This window comes from Peromyscus californicus, unplaced genomic scaffold (genome assembly GCF_007827085.1).
Source record: "Peromyscus californicus insignis strain IS unplaced genomic scaffold, ASM782708v3 Scaffold_11__1_contigs__length_118956290, whole genome shotgun sequence".
Taxonomy (NCBI): domain Eukaryota; kingdom Metazoa; phylum Chordata; class Mammalia; order Rodentia; family Cricetidae; genus Peromyscus; species Peromyscus californicus.
Genome location: NW_026294402.1, coordinates 91,144,206 through 91,158,626, shown reverse-complemented (window position 1 = coordinate 91,158,626; position 14,421 = coordinate 91,144,206). Strand labels below are relative to the sequence as shown.

General features: G+C 52.5%; 1 protein-coding gene across 3 annotated transcripts in view; it reads left to right on the top strand.

The window, feature by feature from the left end:
- The first annotated feature begins 3,158 nt into the window (after window positions 1-3,158).
- Window positions 3,159-14,421, top strand: part of Pxylp1 (2-phosphoxylose phosphatase 1) — a 70,424-nt gene continuing 59,161 nt past the window's right edge. Inside the window, exon 1 of one of the 3 annotated variants that reach the window (XM_052717556.1) lies at window positions 3,159-3,277. The gene's annotated coding sequence lies outside the window, so the exon portion shown is untranslated. Of the gene's footprint in view, window positions 3,278-3,626; window positions 3,764-10,897; window positions 11,019-14,421 lie in introns of those variants that run through there. The other 2 variants (XM_052717574.1, XM_052717565.1) reach the window with 2 other exon arrangements.

The window sequence follows — 14,421 nt, the reverse complement described above, 5'->3', positions numbered from 1 at the left end:
CCAGATTCCTGTAGTAAGTGAACATCCTTGCTCTAACCAGAGAAACAAAACCCACGGTGAGGAGAATTTTGAAATAATATTGCTCATCTGAACATTTTAGTGGGCAGCACAGAAATATTTTGTGGGGTGAATATATTTGGCTGTAAGGCAAAATTGTGGGCACTCCAGGCCTTTGCATTGTAGAAACTGGTTCAAATAAAGCAGCCTGTCTCTCTCCCTAGGAAGACCCCCCTGGCAAGGACATTTGTTAGCTCAGGCCCTGCCCTAGACTAGGCACCCCATGGCAGTGGGAGGGGGGGCGGGAGGGGGCACACACAGAAAGCAGTCCTTATAAGTCCACAGACAAAGGAGGCTGTGCAAATATTTGCAGGCTTTTCACTCCAGAGTCGAGATTGACGTGAAGGTGATCATCTGCCGCCGATAGCTGCTTGAACTCAAGCAGGGGTGGTTAGGGCGAAGGAGTGCTGCCTCGCAGAATATTCATGACTTGAAGGCACGACCTGACCCGCCATTTTCACAAGATAGGCAGGCTCAGCGTTCGTTCGATGGCTATGGCTGGTGAGTGTGGCAAGGACAAAGGAGTCCACTGAAAGCCGAGGGGGAGGCTGTGGGTCAGTGGTAACTTGCTTGTCACAGTTTGCTGCTCTGGCGGATGAGCAATGATGATGACAGTTCCTGTTCTGCAGGAGTATGTGTGACACTGCGCGCCGGTGACTTGTCCTAGTCAGGACTCTCTTGGTTGCCGGGGCCAGAGCCACAGAATTTCTACTTCACTTGGAGGAAGGTAGAGGATATTTGGAACATGTACTTGGATAACCAGTGTTCTGTTGGTGTCCAGCGTGAGGGAAATCTGCTCCTCCATTCTGCTTGAGGGTATCTGGGAGCTACACTTTTTGGCACAGCCTTGCCAACTGTTAGCCAAGTGGCTCCAGCTGCCTCAGGCAGGTACCCCATTTCATCACCACAGAGGGAGGAGATTTCATGTGATTAGTGGGCTGTATATATTTCCCTGCAGGAACCTTCCCTTTTCCCTTCCCCTATAAACCCTTCCACCCTCCAAAGTCCCCAGGAAAGGAGGTGGGATGCTTCCTCCAGAATGGCGAGGACGTCGTAGTCTTCAGGGACTAGAGGACGAAAGAAAGAGGCCAGCGATCCTGAGAGTGTGATGCCAAGGCGATCATGGCATCAAGTTAACTTGGGATGCAGGATGGTGCAAGGATGAAATCCCAAGTGCTTCGTGGAGGAAGATCCAAGCAGAGGAGGCCTGCGTCCGCTCCAGTCAGTGCGCTTCCAGAAGAATGCCACAGTCAAGTGGGATAGTGGCAAATTTCAGAGAGATGTGGTACCTGAGACACCTCTTATCCCCCTCTGATGGGATTGGATCTTGGAGTGCCCCCATACTCCATGTGAAGGGTGAGAAAGTAGCCAAGAGAGGGAACCACCCCTATGGGTTAGTGTGGTTCTGAGACAGGACTGACAGAGGGCCCAATCCAGAAGAACAAAGCCAGGCCTGAGGCTTGCCTGAGTGCTTGGTAGAGAGGCTGGGTTTGTGCTGGGAGCAGAATTGTGAGCCTGGGTCTGCTGGAGCCTCCTGTGGTCCTGAAAGCCTAATGGTCCTGAGAGAAAGCGAAGCTGAGACTTACAGTCCCTTTAGAGTCTGGGGTCAAGTTCCAGGCCTGCAGCTGACATGCCCCAAGCTTTTCGTTTCTGATTTTTTTTTGTTGGGTTGAACTAGTGTAGACAGGGCTGTCTGTCGTTTGCAGCAGAAAGTGCCCTGTGAAGGAGTGGAATTTGAATTAGTACAGAACTGTCAGAGTCTGTAGAGGGAAGGAAGAGAATGTTGGGTTGGATGCTTGGATTGTGGAAGCCCTTGAGGACCTGCCCAGATAGGATTTTTAAGGGGAGTGTGTGTGTGTGTGTGTGTGTGTGTGTGTGTGTGTGTGTGAGAGAGAGAGAGAGAGAGAGAGAGAGAGAGAGAGAGAGAGAGAGAGAGAGAGATTTCATGTTCATATATTGGGGAAGGCTGTCAATAGTATTCAAGGCATAAGCAGGCAGAGGGTGTGCTGCTTCAGGGTAATAACGTAAGAGGGATAGCATTAGCTAGTAGCTAGTGTCCTCAGGCAAGTGCCCGCTGGCCATCAAGGCTTCAGATGAAGAAGGCATTCCAGATGGCTGGACCATAGGGGTAAGTGGAATTGAGACCAGGGAAGCAGAATCTAGTGAGACGGGCTGATTTGTGGTGGAAAATCGGAGGTTGATAGAAACATGGGTAACATATAAAGTGTTTGGATTTAGTTATTACTGAAAGAGTTAGGGAAAGTCAAGCGATGCGCTCCCTCCAAACCACACCTTACAGGAAATAGTGGTTCATTGCACCTGTTTTGCCCGGGGTCAGTTGAAAGAGGCACACGGGGAGTCACAGGAGACCTGGAACTGACAATGCCGTGGGTGAGATCCCTCTCTCCAACATTTGCAAAAAATGACCTACACACCCCAGATCAAATAAAACTACGGGGCTGTTTTCAGATTCTGACAGCATTACAGAACTAGTTGCTGCCCAGATCTTCAGCGGCAGGCCCTGCGGCCATGCAGGAACTGCCCTCCGGAGATTGCACAGGTCGCGACCTCTCCAGGGTGCCTGCAGGCCTTTAGGGACAAAACTACAGCGCGCGGTCTAGAGTAGACACAGGCCGGATGTGGCCCGCGCCGGAAGACAAGCGCGGGACAGGCGCGGGGCTGGAGGTGGTTCGGAGGCTAGGATCTTGACAGTTTGACCCACACGGCACCCGGGGACCCACGCCGGCGACTAGGTCTGCGGTGCGGGGTTAGGCACGCAGTCCCAAAGCACCCACGCCAGGGCCGGAGCGGGTCTAGGGCCGTATCCGGGGCCCTGGCTCCCTCCCTAAGTCCTGCGAAGGGAGGTGCCCAGGCCCTGGGCGCTCCGAGTGCGCGTGACGTCCACGCCCCGGGCTGCGCGGCCCGAGCCTGTGCGGATGGCCGTTTGGACACTCCGAGGCCGCGTCCACTTCCGAGGTCCCGGGCGCCCGGCGCCGCAGCCTGCTGGTCCCGCACGGCCGCCTGCGGGGGCGGAGCTCCGGGGCGCACTGAGCGCGTCGGGCCGGGCAGGGGCGTGGCGGTCCCGGCAGGGGGCGCTGCGGAGCCCAGCGCCCAGCACCCCGGCGGCCTGCGCGCGCCACCGTCGCCTGCACTCCCGCCAGGAGGAGCTGGCCGCCGTGGAGAACCCTCCGCGCAGCCACGGAGGCCGGGACCGCAGGCGGTGAGTGCGGCTCGCGGCGCTTCTGAGGCTCCCGGCTGGGTGGGCTTGGGTCTAGGGTCTCGGGGGGCGACCCCGGAGGGGTGTCCGCGATGCCGGGATCGGGAGGCAGGGGCGGGCTTCCAAGCAGCGGGTCTGAACCCCACCACCAAGCTCTTTCCCTTCTCTACGCGCTCCCCAGTTTCCACCTCTCCCCATACCCCTCCCCGAGCCGGGGGTCCCCGCCCTCCAACCGACCTGCCTCCCCTTTCACAGCCCCGCGCCCTAGAAGCCTGCCTGCACACCCCCTTTCTCCAGCAAGTCCTCCCACGCCTACCTCCTCCCGGGTGCCTGTCGCCTGCCTCTCCCTTCCAGCTTTGCTCCTACGGTCCCCGCCGCCACCCCAGCGGGCTCCCTTTCTACCCCCCGTGTCCCTACCGCGCGATTGCAGCGGGAATATGAGCTCTGAGATCCCCCTTCTCGCGGCTGTCCTGAAGCTACGGTGTCCAGGTAAAAGGCGACCGCAACTTCACGGCCTGCCCCGGGGGTGGGGCTGCTTCTTCCCCGGCTACCTGCCGCCCGCGGCGCCGGAGCCCTGGGCCCAGCCGAGGGCTACTCCGCGCGTTCAGGTTAAGCTTGCTCAATGCTCTGCTTAGGACTACGTGGTTACTTCGTTGCTTGCTTTTGCTTGGTGAACTTGGATAGGTCGCTGTTTCTAAAAAGAAGCCGTCTTTGTCACACACAAATATGGAGCAGGTTTTCTTTGCGGCTGCGGCTGGCTTTCACTTGGACCTGTGAATGAGGAAGGATTAGCGATGCAGGGGGAAAAGGGGGCCATATCCCAACTCTCACCTGCCTGGGCTCTGGGAAGCACAGGGGATTGTGACTGTCCTCTGTTGGGTGGCCCCTGTCTTGTAGAAAGGCAAGGATGCTTTCTAAACATTCAACAGGTAAAACCAGTTGAGAATTTGGAATCAGATCTGGCGTGGATAGGGAAGTGTGGGGTGAATGACCAAGAACGTCCACCCTGGAAGAGTTCCACCACTTTAGGGACAGCTGTTGCCCTTTGCAGCCGGCCGGGGGTGGACCCCAACTATGGAGTGGACAGTGCTGAGCCCAGCCTACCCTCTGGAACTGTCGGTCGGGCTTGGCGACAGCCCCCTCCTCAGAGGTGTTGGTGCCCTGTCGGGACGTTTGTGGGAAGAAGATTTAAAGCAGATGGCTTGGAAAGCCTCCCGGTCCCTGGAGAGAGGCAGAGATGGCATGATGACAGCCTGAAAGCCAGTGTGTGCATTCACCCCTTCCCTTCTGGGGTCTTTCATTAAATCTTAGATTAAATTAATTGTCTGTTCAGAAAAAGAACGTGTGAAGGGTAGTTCTCTTTTAGGGTTGGCTCTTGGCCAGCCCACCATCACAGATACCTTGGGATACCGGTGACAGAGTGGACCACCTGGAGCACAGCACTCTGAACTGTCCAACTGCCCTATCTGTATCCCTGGTTTTTTATTTGGTGGCTCCATTACTAATTCAATATTCCTTTGCCATTGAATAGATAACCAACCAAAGACACAGTGGGGCTCAGTAGGCGCCTTCTGAATGTTCACAACTTCTCCTTGTCCTCACAGTGATAGGTCGTTGTCAGGAGTTCATCTGGCCAGGAACACCTGCAGGATTGGGGTGGACATATCCTTGTGACCTTAGGACCTGGCCAGGTGCCCCCTGCCTGGTACTCAGTGTTTGTTTGTTTGGTTTTTTTTTTTTTTTTTTTTTAAAGTCAGGTGCATGCCTTTGTTTAAGCCCAGCATTCAGGAGACAGGGGCAGGTGGATCTCTGTGAGTTCAAGACCAGCCTGGTCTACAGAGTGAGTTCCAGGACAGGCAGGGCTACGCAGAGAAACCCTGTCTTGAAAAGTCAAGGAAAAAAAAATCCCCGTCTTGCATCCATCTTGAGTCCACGGCCCTTGTTCTCCACTGCGCTGCAGTTTTCAAAACTCTCTCATCAACAGATCTGAATATGTATGTTTATAAATGTTCAAGTCTTTCTTGCTGTAGGCATATTCACTGTGTGTTGATGGGACAGGGAATGTGAAGGGGCAGAGAAGGGATAGAAAGTCCAGTTTCTAAGTCAGGCTCTGACAGCTGGTCCTGTCCCTCAGTGAAGACACCAGACTTTTAAGGAAGGAGGAAATATCTTCCTCCCAGAGGTGGGAGTGGGAGGGTAATGGGCACTCTGGAATGCCACCAAGGCTTATCCTGCAGGCCCTGGGCTGTGGCCTTGGCTTCTTCATATTATTCTTATTTGTTTATTTATTCTGGCTGACCTGGAACTCTATGTAGACTAGGCTGGCCTCTAACTCATACAGACCCACCTACCTCTGTGGCCCAAGTGCTGGGATTAAAGACCTGCACCATCATGTCTGGTGGCCCCTGCCTGCTGATGGAGGAAGCTGCTGGGGAGATAGGGTCCCTTGCAGAGCCTCACCTGTCACTTCAGGTTGTGATGTTCTCACTGGTGGGTGCTGTTCACTCCAGAACCGGTTCCTGTGGCAGCCTAGGAGTGGTCCTTTGTGCACATTTCTGGCAATGCGTGTTATGGTTCTGCTGGGGGGAGGGACTCCAGTGTTGGGGGATGTGCCTTGGTCTGTCAAGGGTGGCTTTGCCCTAGGCAGAGAACACAAAGTTCAGCTCTTGTGTTCTTGTGAAAGGCCGGTTTGAGGAAGAGCACACCTAGGGTCTGGACTGCAAGGCCTCTGTCCTCTTTGCTTGGGAAGCTGGGAACAGCTAGAATTCAGAGTACCACCTGGTTGTCGTTAGCTTATCTTTCTCACCCAGACTGCCTCTGTCTTCAAGTTTGGCTCTTACCCAGAATTCCTGCAGCTGGTAAAAATCCGTTTTCTAAAAGAGGTTTAATTAATGCCTGCAGTTTGTGAGTGAGAATGGGAGGAGAGAGAGAGAGAGACAGAGAGAGAGACAGAGAGAGAGAGAGAGATGCTGCTATGTGGAGGGGGCAGGAGAGATGATGGGACAGTAGCGGAGTCCTGACAATCCAGTAAAGGGATTTCAGCTCCAAGCCCTGTCCCAGACAGGACTCTGGTTGGTAGGTAAGAAATGTGCCCACATTCTGGTGTAGGGGTTACCACTACAAGCACAGTCACTGAGATTTAAAAAAAAAAAAAAGCCATTGGTCTAAAGAAAGGTGTGCTGGGCTCACTGTTCTGGTTCTTAGAAGGCCTGGGAAGCCATCTAAGAAATGGACATGGCCAGATGGGAAAACAGTTGGCTGTCGTAAGCTTTTGTGTCAGGAGTGTGCCCCTGGGGATGTGGTCCACTGAGCAAGGTTGGTCTGCGGTCTGGCCTGGGGGAGCCACCTCACTCCAGAGACGCTGTGGGAATTGTCTAGAAGAGCAGCTGTGCTCCTGCCTTCAGTGATCAAAGGAGAGAATAGTCTTCTAGTAGGAGGTGGCCTCCCAGGCATCCATCTTGGACCTGCCAGGCAGCCTTGGACCTGATTGGTACACAGGGTCCAATGGTGCCAGTCAGCCCGGAAGAAGGCGCCTGTGAGCCAAGGATGTGCCACAGGGCCTGCTCGGGGTCCAGAAGACCCCCACCCCAAAACCAGAATCTAGTCTGTGTTTCTTCATCCTTAGAGCCAGAGGCTTCTCTAACCCATCTCAGATGGGGAAACCTCTGACTTTGGCAAAAGTCTAGTCTCTTATGAAGGGAGGGAAAACCCAATAGTGTGGAAGAATTTAACATTAAAAACCACGCACATGCACACGCACACGCACACGCATACCCTTGAATGAGCCTAGTGGGGTAGTTCCTGTAACAAAGAGGCAGCCTCCATTGCTTCCTTTCGGGTAGGACACCCCTCCACACAAGCATTCCATCCATGGGTGGTGAATTCCTCCATCCCTTTCCCCATTGGACGCTGGTGGCCCCTATACAGTGTCGGGAGCTCTGAGTTGGAGGAGAGTTTGGGGGAACTCAGATATCTAATAACAGGTAGGAGCTGGGGGTACCCCTAAAGTAGAACACAATCTTCAGTTCCTGGGGCAAATTCCCCACTTGTGGAGTTTTAGGACTTGGAATATTCTCCGGCCCTTTCTTCGGCACCCTCCAGATGGTAGGGAACCATAGACACTTAGAAATTCATTTAATACTTGCAGTCACCTCCCCAACATACACATTCACGTTTCTGTTTGCAAGGCACCTTTTTGTCATCTCCTTGTCACCCTCTGTCATGATGTGTGACCAACTTCCTTAGGGAGAGCTGTGGCCAATAGCATGGAAAGCAGGCCTTGAAAAAACAGACTAAGAGCAGGATTCCTGTGCTTGGTTTTGACCTCCCCGCTCCTCTCCCCTTCTCTTCTCCTTTGTTTGTGGGGAAAGGCATCATTTATATCCCACTTACACAGAGTTTGAGTGCTGTTTATATCTACCCCCTTTGATTTTTAGAGACCCATCTTTCCAAAGAACGAACGGCAGCTTGCTTCCCTAAGCTGACCTCATTCTTGGATCCAACATCTTTAGAGATACAATGTTATTATCTTGAGCATTTTAACTATAAAATAAAATGAATATCTTGCTAATTTTATTATTTGCAAACACAGAAGAGTCTGAAGATAGAATAAAAATACTGCTTCTAAAATCAGAGTTGAGTCTCACTAAAGTCATTGAAGTTGTAGCAGAATTGTTTAAAAGCTTAGAAGTAAACTCATATGCTTTAAATGTTACTACTAAAGTGTAGGGAGATATAAATTTGAACTGCCTTAAAAATATAGACCAAAAAAAAATAGACATTTGGGCAAGTACAGAAGTTTTTAGTACCATACAAATAGGCCTCTATTTGTATGTCCACAATCTCATTAGGACCCCAGAAAGTCTGATATGTGTTGAAATGGGGTGTGATGGTTAGTTTTGATTGTCAAGTTGACAGGATCTAGAAGCCTAAGAGACAAGCGTCTGGGCATCCCAGTGTGGGATTATTAGATGATCTTAGTTGACCTGGGAAGACCCACTTCATGTGCAGTGCGGCCGTATGGGCTGGGGTCCTGGACTGGACGAAAGAGGACAGTAAGCTGATCACTAACGTTCACAGCGCTGCTTCTGACACCACGATGGACTGCATCTCCTGGACCAGTGAGCCCACATGCGCCCTCGTCCTTTAAACTGCTTCTTGTCAAGTATTTGGTCGTAGCAAGGGGAGTAATGAATATAGGAGCGATGGGACTTCAGGCTGGTTAAAAGGCTTCCTCCCTTTAGAACTGAGTGCGGTGGCAAACACACGCACGTACGCACGCATGCACGCACACCCACACACACAAAGTCTTCCGTTAGAATTCAGCTCTCTTCAGCAGAGAATACTTTATTGATTTGACTAATCTTGCTACAGTTGCTGGAGAATCGGCTGTGATGACACAGCCATTTGGAGATTGCAGGCGGCCGCTTACTTACATCAGGTGTAAGTGGGCTTTGACTTTCCTCAGGCCATTCTGCAAGACAAACAAAACAGCCCATGTACTGTTAACTTCCTGGAACAACTCCCCACATTTGTGGCTGTCAGGTTCTCGGTGGATGACTTCCTTCTCCTTGGGGAGCTGGGTCTGGTTGTGGAGTTCAGCACAGTGCAGTGGGTAGGAATGGAGACTCCAAGCCCGGAGTGGCTTTGAACCCTGGGTGTGCCCTCAGTAACCTTGTATCCTTGAGTAAGCTATTTAACCTCTGTGCCTCAGTTTCCCTATTCATAAAATTGAGGTGATGAGAATGCCTACTTTGTTGTATTATGGAGCTTTGATAATATATATGCCAAGGGTCCAGTACATGATACTTAACAAGTATTAACTGCTGTTGCTGTTCATTCACTGTTTAGATGATGGATATAGAAATAGCTTTTAAAATATTTAGGTGGGTGCTAGAGATTGAACTCGGGACGTGCTAGGTAAGCATTCTTCCACTGAGCTATGCCCCTTGCCCAGGAGGATAGATATAGGATAATTGACAAAATATGTATGTCTTAATGGAACAAAGGGTTCTAAGGTTGTGTTCACAGTGAAGAACTAGTATGGCAGTGAAGAGCTGTCTCAGGCTCTTACCTGGCTCATGACCACCTGTCATGGCTATGAGCAGCTGAGTAATTAGGATGGAAAAAAGGGAGAGGCTGGTGATCTGCAGCTGGTATACACTGGTGTCATGTGATGACCTTGCCAACTGTTTAAATAAACTAAAAACTCATTTTGATTGCCCTGTGTCTGACGCAGGCTTGTGGTTAATATTTTAACTCATTCTTGGATGCATGTCATTAGCGAGAAGTGGGACAAGAGACCTTAAAGCCCAGTATTTACTCACTTACTAGTATTCCCAGCATTAGTCTTGCTCCCAGTTGACAGACTGCTATCCCTACTCCTGTTCCAGATTGACTCTTCAGCTGCCCAAACCAATGGAGACCCACTTCTCACTCAGAGTGAGTAGCTGCTCTGGAAACAGGCAGTGGAGTAGCCAGAGGCAGGGAGTCCGACCGCTGGGTCTCTTACATCGGCCGTAGCCAAGCCTTCTTAACCTGACAGACTGTTGATAGGTTTGGGTTTAGGAACTGCTCCATCCTGCTCAGGCTGCAGCTGGCCTGTCTACTCTGGGCCTTGCCAGAGCTAATACGGGACCTCCGGACATGGGCTGTGCACTGGGAAACCGCTGGTGACTCTTCAGGAATCTCTGCTTCCTAGATGGCTCTGAGTGTGGTGGGCACACCTTCTATGCTGCAAAACTGGTAACCATATCTCTTTCTGAGCAGCCTGTTTGTTTCTGTTCTTTTTCAAACTACTTAAATTTGGAAGGAATGAGATTTTGTCTTAAAAAAAAAAAGATCTTGCCTCATAGTTGGACAGCAGAAATGGCAAATGATTTCATTCATGTCCAGAGAATTGAGTTAAAAAGGAGCACCTTCTCTGGCCTGGAGCCCTGACTTCTCTGGTTTTCCTCTTGGTCTCCCAGCCGGGCCCTCTTTTGCCGCCATTCTGTCTGTCTCTATCCCAGTTCTTAATGGAAACTCAAACCTGAAAAAAATCAAAGCTTGGACTTTAATGATCCAAGGTCACGGCCTAGATGGTTCATTTTTTTGGCTTTGTCGTCAAGCTGAAAAATGACTGACTTCTAGAGAAAGTATATTTTAGAAGCTGACTAATGCAGCAGGCAGAAGGAGCCAGGCTTCCCCCCACTGTCTCCGGCGTTTCTGAGTTCACGGCATTTGAGTTTTGATTTTCTCCTCTTGTGCATTCTTGATCTAATGACTGATGATTATCCTGGAGCAGCTGCATTAATTGATGGTATTTAACGACTGCTTACAGTGGGTAATTGCAGTCGGCTCAGCTAAGGATGGCACATTCTTTTTACTCGCTCTCAGCTTGGGAAGTCCTAACCCTGGGGGCAGGATGCCAGGAAGGAGTTGAGGACTTCTCCCCTTGGTCCCAGCCCACTGCCCCGTGCTCACAGCCCCCCAGGACATTGTGTGTGCTCTCAGCCTCTGTCCCTCATATACACACATTGACTGCCCAGGGGCCCGTCTCCCCACGGTGTCCGGGGGGGTGGAGAGCGGAGGCTGCACCCAGCCCATCTCAGAGGCTTTCACTCTTCACAGGCTGTCGGGAAAGAGGGCTCAATACAAACGGAGGGACTAGGTGGTAAGTGGTGCGAAGCATGCTTTGATGAGTGTCCTTGACTGCCAGTAGCAAGGAATCCTGCCTCAGTGGTCTACGGAATCACGCCTGAAGGTAGGAGGCTGCTGTTTGCAGCAGCTGCTGGGACGCTTCTGTTCTCATGCCCCGCCCCCATTCCTCAGGTCTTTCCTCTCTTCTTTCTTCATGCACATCTGCTGAGCACTGCTGCTCACTCAGCTCCAAGCCCCTCTGCCTCGGGGGATGGCTGGCAAGGAACCTGATGTGGGCCTGAGTGTTGACTGGTACTGTGGAAGGGTAAGGCCCTGGGTGCTGAGGTTGCTCAGTACAGGGCGAATCGCCCATCCTTGGGAACATTGTCTGCTTCAGAAAGGAGGAGGGACCAGCCACATTTGGTAACTTTTATCAGGAAAGCAGACATTTTCCCCGAGGGCCTGAGCAGACTTCCCTGACACTTGATGGTCAGGAGGTGATCACATGGTTGCTCCCAGTTAAAGGGGTCAGGGGTCCTGTGGATATTTAGCAGGGTACACTAAAGAAAGGTCATGTTAACACAAATCAGATAACTTTCATGGCTCCAGAGTGATAGGAATATACTTTTTCTTCTGTTTTTTTGAGATAGGGTTTCTCTGTGTAGCTTTGTGCCTGTCCTGCAACTCATTCAGTAGACCAGGCTGGCCTTGAACTCACAGAGATCCTTCTGCCCCTGCCTCCTGAGTACTGGAACTAAGGCGTGCACCCTCACTGCCTAGCTTAGGAATATATTTTTTGTACACAAGTCCAACACTGGCTGTTCCTGATGGTGAGGTGACTCCCCTCAAGGAGGAGACTTAGGGACCCATGTTCTGTAGGCAGCCACACCCATTTGTACCTATCAGCGGTAGAGGTAGGAACGCGGAGGGCAGTGTCGCAGTGTTTATGGGCCAGGGTCAGGGTGAACTACTGCCTCTAGCATTCCATTGGCCAGGGTTCGGCCCCAGAACTTGCACGCTTTTTGCAAGGAAGGCTGGTAAGTGTTGTCTGTTGCAGACTTAGGAGGAGGGGGAAATGGTTTATGATTAGTGATACTGTCTCCTCCAAAGTCGGGGCTCTGTTAGCAAGGAAGAAGGAAATGACTATTGAGGGCTGTTTGGGGAGGGCTTTCCATGGAAGGGAAGGTGCCAGGAAGGCTCCAGCTGGAAGTGAGGTCTGTCTTAGGAGATGTCTGTTTTAAATTGCTGCTTCTTTGCCTCCATTAGGAATTACCAGATGGCTTGGGTGAATGGAAGGTCCTTGTTCCCCCTGTTCCTTGGCCCATGCCATGTTCTCAGCCTGGTGGGATAGCTCCTGGTTGGAGGTTACCCCAGGGGAAATGACCTCCAGTTCCCCAAGACCAGAGGAGCCTCGGAATGCTCCTTGCCAGAGTCAGGGAGGAATCTGACAGGAGCCTTTAACGTTGATGGGCACCGTGGGAGGGTTGGCTCTGGGCACTGAGGTTGCCCAGTATTGAAGGATATCACCCAGCCTTGGACTCAGGGAAGCCATCTGAGGAAGGGGACATCAGCGCTGAGTTTAAGGAATAAACCGAGTCAAGGAGATGTCATGACCAAGACAGTGACATGGTCCCAGACACTTAAGTTACACAAAGGGCTGCTTGAGGTTCTTGTAGTCCAGTGTGCCAAAGTGGGGGTGGGGCAGCGGGGCCATCAGCGCCAGAGGTGGCGGGAGGCAGTGCAGAAGACAGGTGAGGGCCAGCCCGGGTAGCACGCAGGGCCTGGAGGTGACGTGGTGGGGCTGCGGAGAGTTCAGGTCCGAGTTGGAGCAGGGCTGGGCTGCCGTTCTGAATTCTGCTCTGGAGGGTTTGTTGCTGGAGGCAGAGGAGGATGTGGGCTCCGTCGCTTTGTGCTGTCACCTCTCATGCCCTGTCCCTGTCTCCGGTTCCCGGCTGGTCCTTTGCCCAGGCATTACTCAAGTTGTAAAAATAGGGTCTGGCACCAGAGCGCCAGCGAGAAGTTGGTGAGCAAAACTGTGGCTGTCATCACCTACCAGGACGCTTAACCTGTGAGGGTTTTGATGCAGGGCTTTCCTAGAGCTCTGGGGATGAGGTTCTAACGTAGACACTTTCTTCTCTTGGATTCCTACCAGTTCTCTCTGCCACTTTACTCAGATGCGATCTGGTGGTGGTTAATAGCTACCCCAACCTCAGACTCATAACCACTCACTACCTCCAAAACCCGCCAGATGGGCTTCACCTTGCCACATGCTGGCGTGGTCTGTGAAGTCAAGTCTTCTCCCTGGGGCCGTTAGCTGCCACCTGGCATTCTTTCAGGTGCCTCCACCACCCACATGTGAGACCCTAGTCTGCCAGGCGGGTGTGCGGTCAGCTCAGCCTGGGGAGCTTGGGCCCTCAGCGATACTGCCCGCATAGCTTCGCACTGCTTCTCCTTAGGGAGCTGAGGGCTGATCTGAAAGCTGTCAGCTGCCCTCATTGTGATGGATGGCCCCAGGGGCAGTTTCCTTCACTCTCCCGCCCAGCCTTGTTTATTGCCGCGGATTTGTGGGGGTGGGGCAGAGAGCGCAGCCGTCACACGGCTGAATGAACAGCTCTTTCCTCTTTGCCTCCGTAGATGGAGTCTCTGGCCTGTGGTTCAGAGTTTGTGATAACCAGGAAGAGGTAGTCACTGTCCTGGGGCTCTGTGGGGTGCGTCTAGCTAGCGACTCCTGCACCAGCCCTAGGCACGGAATGCCCATTCTAGAGCACTAGAGCTCCTCCAAGGCAGGGACTTGAGCTGATTTGGCCCACTAATCTCCATTTCTGCACCTTTAATCGGCAGGGCGAAACTGCTCAGGAGGTAGGTGTTGTGTGACTGAGTGAGATCCCCGCTATCAGGAGATCCCACTGCAGCACAGAAGGATGTAGTTGGGATGCGGAGGAGTAAAAGCCTGGAGCTGTGGCTTGGTGACTGATTCCCCCCTCCCCTCATCCCTGTGTCTTGGACCATTTGGAAGATAGAGGGCCCAGAAGACTGGAGAAGTCCTTCTAGCAGCTGGTGTTTTCAAGTTCAATTCCCCTCAGCAGCTTCAGTGTGGCTTTCCTATAGCTTCCCTCCCATCCTGTGAGGCATGCTCTCAGAAGTGCCCAGTGGCTCTCCTGCTCCTGTGGGAGTCTTGTCTGGGCCCATCTGTCCTCTTCTCCATTCCCTGATGAGCCACTGCTCAAAGCTGGTCATCAGCAGAGAAGGGGTCAGCTTCAGACCCTCTGCCCACTGTGCCCGTCAGTGCTGGTGGAGGCCCCTGTCCTGCCCCACTGTTGACCTTCCCACAGTGCCCGCCTCAGCAACCCCAGCCCCCCATGCTCTCCATTCCCTGCTCCTCGGCCCCTGGAACCGATAGAACTCCCTCCTCCCCACCTCTGCGCCTGTGCAGCTCAGTGTCCCCACTCTGTTGCCCAGTGTCCCCCCCATAGGTCACAGCATCCCCCCATAGGTCACAGCGTCCCCCCATAGGTCACAGGGTCCCC